Source organism: Colobus angolensis, unplaced genomic scaffold, assembly GCF_000951035.1.
Source record: "Colobus angolensis palliatus isolate OR3802 unplaced genomic scaffold, Cang.pa_1.0 Scaffold298, whole genome shotgun sequence".
NCBI classification, from domain to species: Eukaryota; Metazoa; Chordata; class Mammalia; order Primates; family Cercopithecidae; genus Colobus; species Colobus angolensis.
Genome location: NW_012116243.1, coordinates 2,331,481 through 2,350,048, shown reverse-complemented (window position 1 = coordinate 2,350,048; position 18,568 = coordinate 2,331,481). Strand labels below are relative to the sequence as shown.

General features: G+C 36.5%; 1 protein-coding gene across 1 annotated transcript in view; it reads left to right on the top strand.

Moving 5' to 3' along the window:
- Positions 1-18,568, top strand: part of EFNA5 (ephrin-A5) — a 303,193-nt gene that overhangs the window by 22,345 nt on the left and 262,280 nt on the right. The gene's annotated exons all lie outside the window — the stretch shown is intronic.

Here is an 18,568-nt window from a genome sequence, read left to right as displayed (position 1 = left end):
CATCTCTCATCAGAGTTGATGAGTTGAATCCTGAAGTCTGATGCAGGGAGATTGCAGCTGCATTGTATCTGATTAAATTCTTAATTTAGATTAAGTCTAAGAATTAAAAATAGTTTAAAAAAATATAAATGCTTCAAAAGAAGAAAAAGAAGAGCGTAGAATAAAATGTTTTCAATTCACAGCTATAAAATGTACCACAAGTTGAAACTATTTGGTTTTCATTTGTTTTCCCTTTGCCTTTGGAAGGAAGTAAGAAGTAGAATACGAATTTTTAAACATTGGGTAATTGTATAAGTATTTTAATTCAGCAAACAATTATGCAATATAAGTATTTATCATAGTTACATAAATATGACCCCATTGTCACACCCTTTTATTCCATGTTTTGACAAAGCTCAACTAATTTTATACATTTCTTTCATGTGATTATTAAAAGTATATAAATAATACCATAGTAAACTTCATAATATGAAATAGACTTTTCAAAACTCGCTTTAATAATCAGTGAGAACCTAAGTGAATAAGACATGTTGACTCTTTAAAGTAAGTTACAAGATGCCAGTTCTCTTTGCAAGAATGATGTAGCAAAAAAATCAGTTAAACTTTTTTTTCAGTGAAACTTTTAGGTGATTAAATGCGCTTGCATCAAGATGATGGTAAGTATAGAAATAGGGTATATAAACAGAAATGCCTAAGTATTATCTAATCCACCTGTTTAATGCCCTTCTTGCGTTGGACAGCCTTGCTTATAGAGCTCATTTATTGGATTTGCCTGGCCCACTCAGGGTCTGTTATCTCTGCAGTTTCTAGTCAAATTATTCCTAATCAGTTTCATGGGTAAAGTGGACTGGATTCACCCCATTTCCTGTGACAGTGTGAGTTTTCGGTGGACTAATCAGTCACAGAGCACAGTGATGTGTCCTCTTAGAGGTTAGGCTTGTTCTCATCCAAGTAGGTTGATTTGTGAGCAGCAGCCATTACCGACAGTAGAATGTGTGTTTGCTGGTGTTTCTGCATTTATTAATTTGTTGGACATGAACTTAATGTTTTCCGTTTCCTTGTTATCTAATAAAAGCAGTTCAACTTAACTTAATCCAAGTTGAACTTTTGTGGGATCTATTTTATCCCTCTCCATTATTTTATAATTCTGTAATCTTAAATTTTTTGATTATCAGAATGAGCATTAAAGTAGGTCTGTTTTACTAATAATTATTTCCAGTTACCAATATAGTTATTTTCATTGAAAGACATTCATAAAGTAAGAGCTCATTATAATTGCAATGCCAGTTATGGGACTATGATTTTGAACTATGTTTCTCTTTTATAAATATTGAGTTACTGTTAATTTATTGTAGACAGTTAGAGCTGTGATGCATTGTGAGATGCTGAAGAAAGTGTATGTAGTAGCTACATATTTACACCAAAAAGTTTGCTTGTCTGGCTCTTAAATTTCCAGAATTGAATAAGATAGAAATATGTCAATATTTTGTTAAGATGCAAAATAAATCATCTTACTTAAATATATATGTATACTGCATTTTACATAATCTTATCAACTATATTTCATTTTCTTGTGTTTCATATTGTTGTCCGGGTGATAATATCACAAAGATGCTACTTTTGTAAAAAAAATTTGCATTATAGGGGCTTTATGCATCTCATAATTATCTTTGATATGTTATTTAAAATATCCTTAATAGTTGCCTACAGTATGCTGACAATCATTCAAAAGTCCCAATTTCAGTGGAATATATATAATAAAATAATATTTCTGGAGAAACTTAGAGAACTGATCCCAAATGTCTGTACTTTACACATACAAGAAAATCCCATACAATGAAGCTTTTAAAATAAGCTTTAAAAAAATTTCTTTGTAATCAAGGACATTCTATATCAAGAACCACTTGCAGCGATGGTACCCACTGATAATAAGTAGAAGTATCTCCCTCACCATGTAAATATTTTTTGGAGAAGCAGTTGAATGTTCTCTCAACAGCTGCCCCTTTCAATAAGATACGCACAAAATGAGTCAATGCGTGTGACCCTTTCTGTCTCAGTGTTTACAGGGAGATCCAGGAACTCAAGCAGATTTGTAAAAGGAAGAACTAGCACCAACGTGTTTAATCAGTATTACCCTTTACTATCCCTCAGTAATATTTATCTTACCTCACTGGACATTAATACCAGATACTTATAATCTACTTCGTTTCTTTGTGTTTACAGTAGTCAACATAGTGCTTGGCACACAGTAGACATGTTGTAGAATTTTTAAAATATGAGAATGATAATGCCTTTAAGCACATAGTATCTTTAAATTTTTCAAAAATGTTTTGTATATAAGATGTACAACATGTACACCATGATATATGTATATCATGTTTTGATATACAGAGTGAAATGATTACTGTATCAAGGAAATCAGTATATCCAACCTATCCCTTTTAGCATACTTTCAGTATATGATACAATGTTAATAACTATAGTCATCATGCTGTACATTCCCTCTCTATATTGCAACTGCGTACTCTTTGCCTATACCTTAGACACTAGGTACCAAGCATATAGTGTGTGTTAGAATCTGCTCACTTATCATTTTGTAGAAAAAGAGCTACGCTTTAGTTAACCAATTTTTTATTAGTTAATTGGAAGCCACCGCTAACCTATGATTATTCTTCACAGCAGAAGTGTAAATAGATCCTTATCCATTGTTTCTCTTAGCTGCATTGGTCTCATCCTCTTAGGTATTTTAAAAGATAGATTGATGATGGCAAAACAGGTGACAGCTTCAGGCCACAGGGAATATGTGGTCAAATGAGTTTGGCTCTCTTAATGGTACTGAATCCATATTTATCTGGAGAAAACAATAATAGCTAAGTAGCTAATGTGATCAAGGTTTAGAATGAGCCTTTTATTGTGGTTGTTTTTGTTTTAGCAATCTTCAAATCAAGAGTTGTGTCTTTAAACTTGCCTAACACTTTTAAACATTTGGGGGTTGTTCTGTAAAGAATTCATGACTTTAAGTATATGTAATATCCATAAGATGTGAATGAAAAGAACTACCCCTGCCCAATCTTTCTGAAGTGAGAGTCAGACAAAAATATTTATTTGGTCTGGTGTTTTAGGGTAAATTTAATGACTAGATTGACTATAGAACTTGATTCAGTATAGTGTGAACAAATTGGTTTACATGGCACTAAAAACACTCTTATACACACCAAGATCTGCTAGATATAAATTTGGCAGAGTTATTAACATGTGAATAGTGAATGCCACTTACAAGGACTTTAAAACAAATTATGAAGGGTAGTACAAATTTAATTCAGTCAGTTGGGAAAAATACTTTGGATAAAATACAGGTGGACAGTTTAGTGCTATGCAAGTTTAAAGGTAGCTTGGAAATTACTTCAACTTCTCCAAGGCAGATTTACTGATCTTTGTGTCCCCTTGTTTGGAGCTTTTCACATAATAGATATATATTTTTTTCTGGGTGTATTTAACCCATGTCTGAATAGCTGAAGACATTTGTAAGCCATGGCATTATATAATTGACTATAAATAACTAATGCACGTGGGGCTTAATACCTAGGTGATGGGTCGATAGGTACAGCAAACCACCGTGGCACGTTTACGTAACAAACCTGCATGTCCTACACATGTATCCCAAAACTTAAAATTTAAAAAACAAAACAGACCGGGTGCGGTGGCTCATGCCTGTAATCCCAGCACTTTGAGAGGCCGAGGTGGGCAGATCACCTTAGGTTGGGAGTTTGAGACCAGCCTGACCAACATGGAGAAACCCTGTCTCTACTAAAAATACAAAATTAGCCAGGTATCATGGTGCATGCTTTTAATCCCAGCTACTCAGGCTACTCGGGAGGCTGAGGCAGCACAATTGCTTGAACCCAGGAGACGGAGGTTGCAGTGAGCCGAGATCGCACCATTGCTTTCCAGCCGGGGTGATAGGGCGAGACTGTCTCAAAAAACAAACAAAAAACAAAAAGTAAACAGTAGTCACTTAAAATTTTTTGAGGAAATTCACTTCTTAAACTCTTGATTGAGCATCTATTATGTGTCAGTTACCAACTAGGTAATTAACAAAGATTTTTTAATGACAAAATAGTTATTCATGAAAAAATAACTGGATTTGTCTGCTTGTTACAGCAAAAAGTACAAGTTTCTATTTATATATGAGATTTCTTTGGATGCAAGTATTTTTTCTGTTTAATGAACCTATTCTGATAGACCATGTTTTGTTCACTAATTTGAATAAATAATTTTTGAAATGAAGCAAAATGTATTTTTTTCTAAATAATGATTTTTTCTCATTTTTTATTTTTAAGTAAGCACTAAAGTTTTTCTGAAGGTTAGTAGAAGATAACAAGTAGCAATGTAGTATTTGACGAATCTGAGCCAAGGTGACTATTTATCTCTAATGGAGGATGACAACGACGGATTTAAGAAGTCATCCCCTGTATTGTCTCCAGCACAAAAACCTTCTGCCTGCATCTTTCAGCTTGTATCACCGCTTCTAAAGGATCCATGGGCAAACTGCTGAATTTTTATTAATCAGCTTAACTTAATGAGATGAAAAGACCTTTTCAAAAGAATGGAGAAGGGAGAGACAGATACTGAGAGCTACTCTAATTCTTTTCCATGAAAAAAACATTTTCCTCCCTGATTTTCCAGGGAAGACATATTCAGCTGTTTCCAGGTAATTCATCCGGCAAGTCTTTCTGATTTTCACACACAGACTTTCTCTAGCCGTGTGCTGCCTTTATTATCACTATTATTATTATTAAAGTAAATTGCTATAAAGAAGAATTAATGAGAGTTGAGGGGGGAAATACCTTTGGGAAAGAAGGCAGGAAAGCTTAAGCTGATAAAACATGACTCTTTTTTGATGAGGGTCTGTTTGGATAACTTGCTCTTGTCTAAATTCTTCTCTCTTCTGGTCCTTCCTGTCCCCACTCCCCCATTCATGCCCCCTCTTGTCAAGCTTACTTCATAAACGGTAGCAGCTGGAGATCTTTTAGTGGCATTCAGGGATTACTTCCCTTTGGGGTTTTGATAAGCCCTGATGCTTGAAACACAGTGAAGGCGCTTCTGGAGACAATCACTGTTCAGGCTGGGACCATGGGACCCTTTTGGGGGTCCAGATGGTTGTGTCTGGAGAGCACCCCAGGATGTGCTACAGATGGCAGATCACTGAAGCAGGGTGTCCATGGGCCTGAATGATGGATAAGGAAGCAGTCAATAGAAGGATGGGCTTCTGTGCAGTCAGTAGAGGGTGCTTCCTATGATTTCTTAACCCACTTGACTCACAGCCCACAAATCCTCCTGTAAATGGTTGCATTTGAGTATATGACCAGCCAGAATTGCTACCACTGAATTCCATGTGGTCCAGTGCTTACCAGAACCCCTGTAATGGGACCCGCATCCCTGCACAGTGGGGGCACTAGCATGGCAAGATTCTGATTTCATTTGTTAGGTTCACTGAAGTGTTATTTAAAGAACTAAGCCACCCAGTGCAGGGGCATCAATGTTAGAAGATAAATGTGCTATTGCCTCCTGTTGTTTTCTCTGACCCTCCTAATAGTTTTTTTTGTATTACCTGGTGATTTGTCTCAATATATGCCTTTTAAAATTTAGTTCTGAGACTGAATCAGGAAAACTATATAAAGATGGTACCACATGGGGCCTTCAAGATCGTTTAGTTTTTTTTCTTTCAGGTGAGGCAAATGGACAAAATGACATTTGAGATGTCACAGAAAACTCAAGTCTGTCTTCTTATCTATAATTTCTAAGATATTTTTCTTCCCACTCTCCCCATGGAACTCTTTGTTTAAAGTGGTCCCTAAAAGACTTAATAGAAAATTCTAGTGCCAAGGAGGCTCCTTTAAAAACCATGACCACTCCCCGTATCCTTTCTTTCTCTCCATTTTGCAAACATTTTACTTTTTCTTCTCTCTTCATACCATCTTCTACCATCTTGGCTTCATGTCCTTCAGGAAAGTAAGAACACACGTATTTTAGAGAATGTTTTAACTGCCCAATTAAATGATGATTAAGTGGTGATATTCTCCAGTCTAGGAAATATTTTAGAACTCATGTGCATTCCAGGGAAAGAAGTCTTGTTTTGGAGGGTTGAGAATTGATTCACTCTCGACATTCCTTGGCTTTTTTTGTTGACAAAATTGTATGTATCTATGGTCTATAAGATGATATTTTGATATAGGTATACATCGTGGAATAACTAAATCAAGCTGTTTAACATATGCATTACTTCACATAATTTTTGTGGTGAGAACCCTTGAAATCTGCTCTCAGCAATCTTGAAGTATACAATATATTACTAACTATAGCCACCATAATGCACAATAGATCTCTTGAACTTATTCCTTCTGTCTAAGGGAAAGTTTGTGTCCTTTGATCAAAATCTCTCCAGTCCCTACAATCCCCTCCTTGGCCTTTTAAACAAAAGTGAAGTGTCTCATTAGATAGATTTTGGGACACAGGAAGTAAGATTGATTATGATTTTACTAAGTCATTGAATGATGGTGATAGAGGGTGCCACTTAAAATGCCATCTGTTTGGGCTAGGCCTTCTCTGCCTTGTCTCCACTTAATCCAGCTCAAGGCTTTTAGATACTGCCCTTTTTTGACAGTTCTGACTGGGGAAAAGGAGAGTATGGGCAGTTTTAGGCTAGCCATTGGGTTGAGCATGGGCTTGATGTGGAGCTGGAATATAGGAAACAGCTGTTCTTTGTCTGGGTGGACAGTCATTGATTTTTAAATACTTGGGCCTCCTGATGGCATAAAAACCCATTTGTGCCTCTTTAGATTAAGGTTAATTTTTGTGGTAGTGAGTGCAGATGCAATGAACAGATGCTGCACACTTGCTTTGGCTTTTATAATACTCTTTATACTTTAAAATGAAATTTAATTAAAAATTAAATGCATCATTAGTTCATAAAAAGAAAAAAATCCTTGAATGTATTGCATCAAATAAAATCATTGTCCCAGTATACCTTGGGAGTTGATGTATTAATAAACTTCCCGGATAAAAGTGAACTATTATTGACTAAGTTTTTTATTTTTCTCCCATATACATAGTCCACAGCCTACCATGCTCTTGTGCATACAGTGATTTCCTAAAACCGTAGTAACCTTAATCAGAAAATTATAAGCACTGGAAATTGATGATTATTCATTTTCTCTGACACAAGGAAAAGCAGTGTCCAAAATGTGTGTGAGCTTTATTTCTACATGGTTTTTTTTTTTTTTTTTTGAGACAGAGTCTCACTCTGTTGCCCAAGCTGGAGTGTGGTGGTACAGTCTTGGCTCACTGTAACCTTCACCTCCTGGGTTCAAGTGATTCCTGTTCCTCAGCCTCCCGAGTAGCTGGGACTACAGGCACACACCACCACGCCCGGCTAATTTTTTTATATTTTCAGTAGAGATAGGGTTTCACCATGTTGCCCAGGCTGGTCTCGAACTCCTAACCTCAAGCAATCCCCCTGCCTTGGCCTCCCAAATTGCTGGGATTACAGGTGTAAGTCACCGCACCCAACCTATTTTTAATCACATCCATGTATTTTATATCTATCTATCTATCTATCTATCTATCTATCTATCTATCTATCTATCTATCTATCTACCGACCGACCTACATACCAGGTTGCTAAAATTCAAACTCAGAAATATAAGAGAAGTGACCTGGTGTAGCCTGCTTGGGTCTGCCTACTGGCTCCCTAGGTTCTCGTCTCCTGGGGAAAGAGAGACTCCCAGGTTGTTTGTGGTTGACCTTGCATGTGGCAGCATTCTCATTTGTCTTTCAAAGTATCTGTAGAGCGGTTACCTCTGTGGTGAGGAAAACGTTTGTAGTTTAGAGCTGTAATACTGCGAGACAGTCCGCTCACCTGCAGATAATGTTTCATTAGCCTCTTCCAAATTGACAGGGCTGGCTGCCTCCACGTATTCCTCTGGTGAAGCTGAATGATCGCTCTGTTTGTTTTCCATGTTCTTGTTACCGGTCACTTTCAGTAAGGATTCTCCCCGCAGGCCTTATTAAAGTAACCAGATAAACAAACTGTACTTCCAAATCAGGAAGACAGAAGACTTGCTATCACTAAATCACATTGGATTTACAATGTTATGATTATGAACTTATTTTCACTATAGAAGTAGCTTCACATTAAAATAACGTTTACACATATTTCTACAACTCATTTTGGGATTTGAGCTTTTCTCATATGCTTAGCTATTAATTGAGTGAGTCTAGCCTTTTTTTTCCTCTTAACATGATATAATGAGTATTTTTCTCATACTGCTGGAAGCAGGCTGAATAATATTGAAAACTATCCTTGTCAAGTACTGCATATATTATCATCAAGATTAGCTGTCCTGTTCCTGGGCACTTTAGTTCAATGGGAAACCACCTTCCCCCAAAGTTTCTGTTACCCAGTGTGTCTGGGAAATGCAGATTAAAAAATGGCTTTAAGTCTCAGTCTCTAGGTGCCCTTAATATATTAATAACCACTGACAGGCCAAGATGGAGAAATCTAGTTATATCAGGCATATCCCAAACCTCCTGACTATGTTCACATACTGACTTAGTGTTCCTTACTGTTAGACACCTATGTTGTTTTGTTCTCAGTTTTTCATAAGTGACATATAAATAACTTATTTTTGGCTTAAAGCTTTTCTTATATTTTGGTATATCTCTAGGGTACAGTATTAGGATAATGGGATCAAACTATTAACATGGTATAATTCTTAGTAATATTGTCAGATTGTAGTTTCATTACACTTTTACTAGCTCTGGGTATTTTTTTAAGAAAAAAATGTATTTTAATAGGCATTTCTTTGATAATGAAATAGAGGCTTGTTTATTTGTTTACTGTTTACAAAGGCACTAATAATTGGTAACGCTTGCTCTTATTAACCTATGCCATTAGAAAAAAAAAAAAAAACTACTACCAGCTACCACCCTGCTGAGTTGAGCCCTGTACTGAGCGCTTAATACATTTATAGTCTGTACAATAGCATTAAGATAAAAAAATAAAAATTACATAGCACTTCCCATGTGCCAGTCTCTTTTCAAGCACTGTGCATATGTAAAGTCATATAATTTGCCTAATGACCCTATGAGGTAGGTACTATCACTGCCGTCTTCATTTTGCAGTTAAGGATACCAAGGCATTGAGAGATTATTGGATGAAAGTTACACCTTTAGTAAGTGACAGAATTGGAATTATGAACGGTGGAAGTTGGTTCCGGAGTCTGTGCTCTTAACCACTTCACTGAGCTTCTGCTGCTAGTACTATTGTTTAAGCAGGTATATGTCATCTTATTGAATTTACCAAATGAATACTGCCAATTCACTGCTGCTCCTCTTTTTCCAAAGTAGTGGTAGTCTAGAAAATTTAAATGATAACCTCGCATTTTAAAATTCCAACTTATGTTGCTTATTCTGTGTGTGGTGGGTATGGGATGGAGAAAAATGGGAAAATGTTAAATCACCAAAGTAATACATTGTGTTTTAAATGAAACACTTTTATAACTGAAGGCTGAATTCTTACTACCTGAGTGCTTTCTATATGCTTCTACAGTATTCTGCAACATACCACATGTATCTTTTTTCTATTTTATTAAATCCATTTAATTGTCAAGTAAAAACTGTGTATATTTATGGTTTACAACATGTTTTGATGTATGTATACATTGTAGAATGGCTAAAGCAAGCTATTTAACATATACATTAGTTCACATACTTATTCGTGTGTGTGTGTGTGTGTGTGTGTGTGTATGTGTGGTGAGAACACTTAAGATCTATTCTGTTAGCAATTTTCAAGTACATTCATCTCTTGGTATCCGTGGAGGATTTTTTCCAGAAACTCTATGGATACCAAAGTCCTCGGATGGTCAAGTCTCTTATAGAAAATGGAAATAGTGTCGTGTTTGCATATAATATATGCACATCCTCCTGTATAATCTAGATCATCCCTAGGTTACTTATAATATCTAATACAGCGTAGATGCTATGTAAATAGTTGTCATACTGTATTTTAACTTTTGTATTTTTGTATTATTATATCTTACTGGGTGCTTTTTAAAAAATATTTTTGATCCCTGCCTGTTTGAATTTGTGGTTGCAGTAGGTCAACTGTATGCAATGCATTGTTATTAGCTGTAGCCACTATGTTGTATAATAGATCACTTGAACTTATTTCACTTAACTGAAATTTTGTGTTCTTTGACTAACATCTCTCTTCTTTCTTCACCCACCCACCCCAGTCTCTGGAAACCATAATTTTACTCTCTCTCTATGAGTTCTACTTTTTTAGCCTCTGCATATAAGTGAGATCACATGGTATTGTATCTTTGATAAGATTTCTTGTGTGGATTGGAAAGCAGGAACCCTTAGGTTATCTACGATTAAAAGTAGTTGAAATGCAAAAGTGGCCAAAAAAGTAAACTGTTGGCCGGGCACGGTGGCTCACGCCTGTAGTCCCAGCACTTTGGGAGGCCAAGGTGGGCGGATCATGAGATCAGGAGATCAAGACCATCCTGGCTAACACGGTGAAACCCCGTCTCTACTAAATATACAAAAAATTAGCCGGGCGTGGTGGCGGGCGCCTGTAGTCCCAGCTACTTGAGAGGCTGAGGCGGGAGAATGGCGTGAACCCAGGAGGCGGAGCTTGCAGTGAGCCGAGATCGCACCACTTCACTCCACCTGGGTGACAGAGCGAGACTCCGTCAAAAAAAAAAAAAATAAAAAAATAAACTGTTAGCTTAGTTTTTTTGTTTTTGCTGTAGGGGCTTTTAAATTTAAACTGATTATATATAGTACATTATATATATAATCAGTTTATATATATATATATACACACACACACACTATATATGTATCTTCTATTTTGAAAACTTTTCAACTAAAAATAACCTAATCCATATATTTTAAAAACTCAGTACCACACTTGAAAAGCAAACACACACACACATACACACAGAGTGCCTTGCTGTGAATATTTGGTCTTGAACCTTTCTAATAATATGCTTTCTCTCTCTGAATTCTTATTCATCTCCTGTTAGCATTCTCCCATGAATTGAGAGTTAGGTTTGTGATTTTCTTGACAGATGCTGGAAGCAGGCTGGAGTCAAAGGACTTCTCTTGTCATTCTAAATATTATAGATTGAAATGACTTATTTTAACCAAAAATCATTCTGGGGAGTGGAATAAAGATTGGAGAAGATATGGCCGTACTCTTGTTTTTTCTGGACTTTTGATTTCTCTTACAATTCTATTATGATTTTATTTTTGGTTATGGTTTATCAAAAGAAAGTGACCAATAATGAACTCATTTACTGTCATTGGCTTTATAAAAGAAATTTAAGCCTCCTACACAAAATTTAGGGTTGGAAATCTTGCTTAGTGCAGCATTTAGGTATTTGTCGTGGTCATTACTGGCCTGAATAAAATTAAATAAACAAAAAGCAGGCAAATTTTAGAAAGATTTATAGTAGGTTATTCTTATAAAACCAGAAAGCTGAAATCCGGTTGATTTAAACCAGACATGCTTGCTTTACTCTGAAATATTTGTAAAACACTAAATACTTTTCATGCTCTTTTCTAATGGTTTACAGATTATTGCCCTGTGTCATCACACCACTGCCCTGCCAGAACCTTATCACCCTCACAGCTGGTTATTATGGGACCGTGTTTGCCCATGTTTCACTCTTTCCCTTTGAACAGTTTTCATGGGGGTTAGCTTTAATAGAGGAAGTGTTGTTATGCAAGATACGTGGCTTATGCCATCCATATTCAAGAACATGATCTGATCTTCTTGAAGAAAAACTGGACAAGATATTCCAAGTTATGTTAGCTATAATAAATAATATGATGGGATATGGTAACTCTTCTGGAAATACATATCTTAAACAGACAAATCAAACACATCTTTTCTTTCAGATTTTCTGTTTCATTAATAGCTTGAGGGTGTCCAGAGGAAACTTACATGTCATTTGGTTAAAACTTGTCATGGCTTCTCACCGTTTTGGATTATTAATCTATAAAGGATGTGATAAAGCATTTTCTTGTATTGAATGTGAACATGCTTTGTGCTTTGGGCTCCGTGAAATACTCAATTCTGTTCACCATCCTTGCAGGCAAACTGGGCAGGAAAACTTTTGCACGCACATGCGGCATGTGAGGAGGGGATTGAAGTCATGGCATCTTGATTCAAGGACTTTTTTTCTCACTTAACAGTGATGTTTATCTGGAATACATCTTGAGGAGAGTCTTAGGAGTCACACATATATATGCAAAACATATTTATGTACACACACCTATATAAAATATGTTTTCATGGTAGTTTTATTATTAGCATTAGTTAAGAACTTTGGATGGCTTTTGTCTGAAACTGATTTCAGCATCAGTTATAGCATGAAGAATATCTAATGTGGTAGCTTAAGTGACTCATTTAAGCAAAAATATTTTAAAGTCATAAAAAGGAAAAGAAAGAAGAAAATGATATTTTAAGCATTGATGCTTCAATAATATTTTCAACCTGTGTCCCTTAGTTAAGTTTAACTGTCCCTGAGAAGTTTCATTTGCTCACAATCTGGGCGAACTAGCATGACCTTGCTGAGTGTTGGCTCACTCCTGAGCCCATCCATCCTAAGGATGAATGCTTTTACTAACCTGGACTTCACTGTCAGTGTGTCTGCACAGAGCTGAATTGATACATCTCTATTTCTTAATGAGGAGTTTGGTCTTAAATGTAGTGAACCCTCTCACTGTGAGGCTGTCTGTTACCTAAGGCTCAAAATCTATCATAATTATCATTTCTCTTAAACACCCATCATTAAGTAGCGCACAAAATGCTTGCCTTAAAAGGATAGTTTCATGGAGATTGCTTCTTGGGTGTGTGTCAGCACAAAATGAAATCCCTGGGGTTAAGAAAAAAGAAGCACTTACACATTGAAAAGTGGTGAAAAAATCTACAAATTCACATACTGCCAACTGAAAGGCAGTTAATGGGTTGCATGTTGGTGCAACCAGAGGCAGCCAGCTCTGTGCCCTGCTGAACCGCTGAGGGAAGATTTCCTTCACTTGTGGTGGTTTGACATTGAAAACCAGGAACCCGTTATGTGAGAAGTAGCTTGTTTTGCCTAGACAAGAATATACATCTAACTTTGGGCTAAAAATTATAAGGAATTGGCTCAAAGCAAAAAATAAAATAAAAGCAGTTATACATTAAAGTAAAAACCCTGCATCATGATTTATTGACTTTGGCCATATCAATTTGCTAAATCATATGGATGTGATTTAAGAAGAATGTTATTTTAAGAAGCTTTGCTCCCCTTTAATTTGACATGACTAAACCTGAAGCCTTCTGGAAACCACAGTTCAAAATGGTTTTTCCCCCTAGAGTTTTCATCAATTTGCATTTAGAAATGCAATATTAGCTCTCATGTAGACTAAGGATTAATTTTGGAATATTTCTAGGTAATGGAAGTCTCATTCCAAAAGTGAAGTTGACTATCATTTGATGTAAGTTAAATGCGTTTCTTTTGAATTTTATATATTTTAAGGTCAGTTTTTGTCAACCTCCCTACTGGTATCTAGTTTTATTCCTTTCCCTTTCACTCTTGTATATGTTATTGGGGTTGTTCTACCTTTTTTAAACATTAGAAATGTTGCATTATACCTTGGAAGTTATCTCCATGAAGATCAGTAGACTTGAGACAGTTTATCTGAACTTTTCCCATTTGAAATACTGTCATTATTTTTGATGTGGGTGTACGCCATTAAGGATTCAGGTTAAAACTTAGTATGCCTATGTGGATAAAGAACATCCACCTGGCATCAGGTACAGTCAGTGTTACTGAGTTTGAACTCCCCAGGGCATTGGTGGGAGGGTACCTGTTTTCTTGGAAGGTTTTGAACATATGAAAGTTTCCTCTTTGTTGTGAACTTTCTTTCTTCTTTTTTGAGAGAGGATCTCATTTGTTGTCCAGGCTAGAGTGCAGTGGCGCCATCATAGCTAACTGCAACCTCAAACACCTGGGCTCAAATGATATCCCACCTCAGCCTCCTGAGTAACTAGGACCACAGGTGCATACCACCATGCCCAGCTGATTTTCTAATCTTTTGTAGAGACAAGGTCTCTCTAGATTGCACAGGCTGGTCTTGAATTCCTAGCCTCCATGCGAACCTCCCAGCTTGGGCTTCCAAAGTGCTGGGATTACAGGAGTGAGACACCATTGTGAAATTTCAAATCACAATAAAAAAAATAGGATACTAATAAAGAGACTTGAAGAAGTTCTGTATCACAGTTGAGAGATGGTGAGGTGTCATTTAAAAGGGGGTTAGACCAGTCACTTCTACTGTATCTGTTATCCCCTGCCAGCTCCCAATTATACTTTATCATTAAACATACTGTGTGGTAAAGAGATCATCAAGTCTGAATTTTGTTAAAGTCTGAATAACTTTATATGAAACGATGTCTTTTCTCTTAAAATCTTTTTATATGGAATTGTTTCCCTTTTTTTTCTGGAAGATATAAGATGCCACCTACTGCTAAAATATTGTTCCCTGCACTTCTTAGGCTAGATCTAGGGCCAAAAATAAAAGAAAGAAAGAAAAGTTCTTTGGATCTGTGGCCTGTGATTCTTAGCTAGTTTTTTCAAGTGTGAATACGTTTGTGAACAGTTCATTCAGTTTGCCCCTTTCCTCCCTGTGGGCAGTGAACAGGAGGTTCATGGGTGAATGTGCTCCCTGCTGTCCCCAAATTGGCCATTCTGGGACATTCGGACCTTCATTGTGCATCACATTCCCCTGGCCTCCTATCACTGATAAAAGGAACATGGCACGCAGGTGTTTAAATTATTTATCATCATAATCGGCCTTTATGTTACACTGCCTGGCCAGCCCCTGTTATTCTAGTGCATAATTGATGGTGCTCAGAAGTGGAAAAGTTAGAAAAGCGGAAGTAATATGATGCAGCAGTGCCATGAGGCGCGGGGCCCCGGCAGTGAGGGCAGTGCAGAGAGGGGCTGCTGCTGGCCACCGCCAGGATGCCTCACAAGGGCCCCGGCTTACTTGGCATCTTGTCAGGAGATTTTTCCCTTCTTGCTTTGTCCATGCTGAAAGGGACAGGAAAAGTGGAAAGAGCACATCAGGTTTTTAACAGCCTAATTGCATGTCTCGTCCTGGCTCTTGAGTAGAACTTACTTGTAATTCATCATGAAAAACACGTTCATGACGTTTTTGGAGGAGTAGTTCGCTTCGGGAAAGGACCATGAGTCTTGGCCCCATTGGTATTAAGGACAACAAATGACTCACAAATAATGAAAGCAGGAAGAAATTTTTTAAAAGCAGAATGCACTTTAAAAAATGACTTCAATTTAGACTACTGAAGGACTTCCCTCTTGTTGTATCTCTGTGTGTCATTTATTGGAAAGCAAGAAGTTAAAAAAAAAAATCTGCATTGTACACAAAAGTGCACTTGTAACCAGAATTAGTTTAGTGCAGATTAAAGGCATAGAAAGAAAAGTAAAATACTGAATTATAAGGTGAATTCTACAATGTAATCTTGGTAAGAGTTATTTTGAAAGGATAATTTTAAAACTTAAATATTTTTGGGTACATTAGTAGATTAGGAAAATATTTTCAAAGGATATCCTCAACAATTATATTGGAGATCTCCTATAATGGATTAAAAAGTTTGACATGTACATTATTATTTTCATCCTAGGAGAGTGTTTGAGACACAGCCTCTGGATTTTCTGTTATAGGCTTGCTAAGGAAAGGTGAGGAGATGGGAGAAAACAAAATTTCTCTGGATAAAATTTGGTGAGATTTTGTTTACATTTGAAGAGACAGATTGTGGAGCACTTGGTTATTGAAAGGATATTCTTGAACTAGAGTAATAAAGATGAAGAGAAGAACAAGGAAGACGGGGAAAGGATGCGGGAGGGGAGAATAGATGAGAAGGTAGAGAATAGTGTGTTAAAGAGGAAAAAAGTAAATAGTTGACAAGAATGGGGGATTGGAGGTATAGGAAAGAGAATGATGAAAGGTCTCCAGCATTTGTGAGTCTTGCTTACCTAATGTATCCACACTTTTCCTTGCTGGAATTTTGCTAAAGTGTTATAATTTTTTATGGGTTCTTATAAGTATTATCAGGGTTTTTGTGGATGGATGCAATTTACGAATAAAATATGTTGAAGGAGAGGAAAAACACTGGAGAAGGGAGCGGCAGAGAGCGAGTGAGGAGAAAAAGGAGAAAGGAATAGGAATGAAGCAAGAATAGTGAGATAAAATGGGGAAAAAGGCAAGGCTGTTGAGAAGAGAGAAAGAAAAGGAGATGGGACAGAGGTAAGGAGAGAGAAGAGAGAGAGAGATACGAAGGAATTAGAGATCTGGCTGTTTATAAAATGCTATGCCTTCCATTACCGGCTCGTTCTTCCCTCTCGGCCATGTGCTGGGCAGCTGGTGGCTGGAAGGCTGTGAAGTGTAGCCAGCATCTCTCTGTTGCAGGGATGTCCTGGGAGGTACAGCGAGGGTTTCTTTCTGGGTGGCTGGCCTACTTGCTTCCTTTCTAAAGCAGCAACCATCCTGTGATGCAGCAGTGAAAAAAATCAAATTGAAACCTAATAAACTGCATATAAATACAAAACATCCAAATATGTGTATTACTTTGAGAAAGCAGACCTCAACTAAAGCCTTGATAAATGATTCTGATAACTTTATTTCCCTCCTCCCATTTTCTTTCTAGGAGAAAATTAATACTTTATGTCAATGCTTTTTTAAATTGAAAATAATCAGAATATTTTATGCTATAAAGATAATTTAATAAGGTGTAAATGTTTATCTTTTTGTAGGAAAATAAACATGTCTACATCTCAAAATTATTTTTGAATTGCATAAAGAAATTATTTCATATCCATCAGTGTTTTATGGGAAGAGTTGTTCTTGTATTTTCATATAAAACAGTGATTTTTTGGTATCCAGTAAAACTATTTGCTCAATGAGTGTCTACAAGTGTACTCTTTTAGTTTTACCATAGGCAAAATTTATATATTGTGTATGTTTGTTTGTATATGTATATATATGAAAGACACATGTATATATATGTATATGTACATGTGTACAAATGTACATTCATATATATGTGTAAAAATTTTCCATATATATGAAAAGGATAGGGCACATGAGAGAGAGTGTGTGTGTGCGTGTGTGCGTGTGTGTGTGTAGTCAGGCCCTACATAACAATGTTTTTAGTCAACAATGGACTACATTTATAATGGTGGCCCCATTAAGATTATAATGGAGCTGAAAAATGCCTATTGCCTAGTACTTACCGTACTATACTTTTTATCATTGTTTTTGAGTATAATCTTTGTACTTTCATATTAAAAAAGTTAACTGCAAAACAGCCTCGGGCAGGTCCTTGAGGAGGTATTCCGGAAGAAGACATTGTTATCATAGGAGATGACAGTTCTGTGTGTGTTATTGCTCCTGAAGACTTTTCAGCAGGACAAGATGTGAAGGTGGAAGACAGTGATACTGATATTTCTCACCCTGTGGAGGCCTAGGCTGATACATGAGTTTATGTCTTAGCTTTTAACAAAAGTTTAAAAAGTAAAAAAAAAAAAATTTTAGTAAAAAAGCTGATAAGGATATAAAGAAGATACTTTGTACAGTTGTTCAGTGTATTTGTGTTTCAAACTAAGTGGTATTACAAAAGAGTCAAAAGGCTAAAAGAAAAGTTTATAAAGTAAAAAGTTACAGTAAGCTAAGGTTAATCTATTATTGAAGAAAAAGTATTTTTAATAAATTTAGTGTAGCTTCAGTGTCCAGTATTCATAAAGTCTACAAAAGTATACAGTGCTGGGTCTTCATATTCACTCACCACTCACTCACTGACTTACCCAGAGCAACTTCCAGTTCCACAAGCTCCATTCATGGTAATGTTCCATATAGGTGTACCATTTTAAAATCTTTTATAACATAATTTTACTGTGTCTTTTCTATGTTTAGATACATTTAGATATACAAATATTTACCATTGTGTCACAATTTTCTACAGTGTTCAGAATAGGAACTTGCTATACAGGTTTGTAGCTTAGAAGCAAAGGGCTATACCATATAGCCTGGGTGTGTAGTAGGCGATACCATCTAGGTCTGTGAAAGTACACTCTATGACATTCACACAGTGGTAAAATCACCTAATGATTTCTCAGAACATTTCTCCTTCATTAAATGACACATGACTTTTTATTAAATAGACTATAGTTTAGAGCAGGGTGTTCCATCTTTTGCCTTCCCTGACCATACTGGAAGAATTGTCTTGAGTCACACATAAAATACACTAGCACTAATGATAGCTGATGAGCTTTAAAAAAATTGCAAAACAATCTCATAATTTTTTTTCTTTTTTTTTTTTTTGAGATGGAGTCATGCTCTGTTGCTCAGGCTGGAGTGCAGTGGTGAGGTCTCGGCTCGCTGCAACCTCTGCCTCCCAGGCTCAAGAGATTCTGCTGCCTCAGCCTCCCTAGTA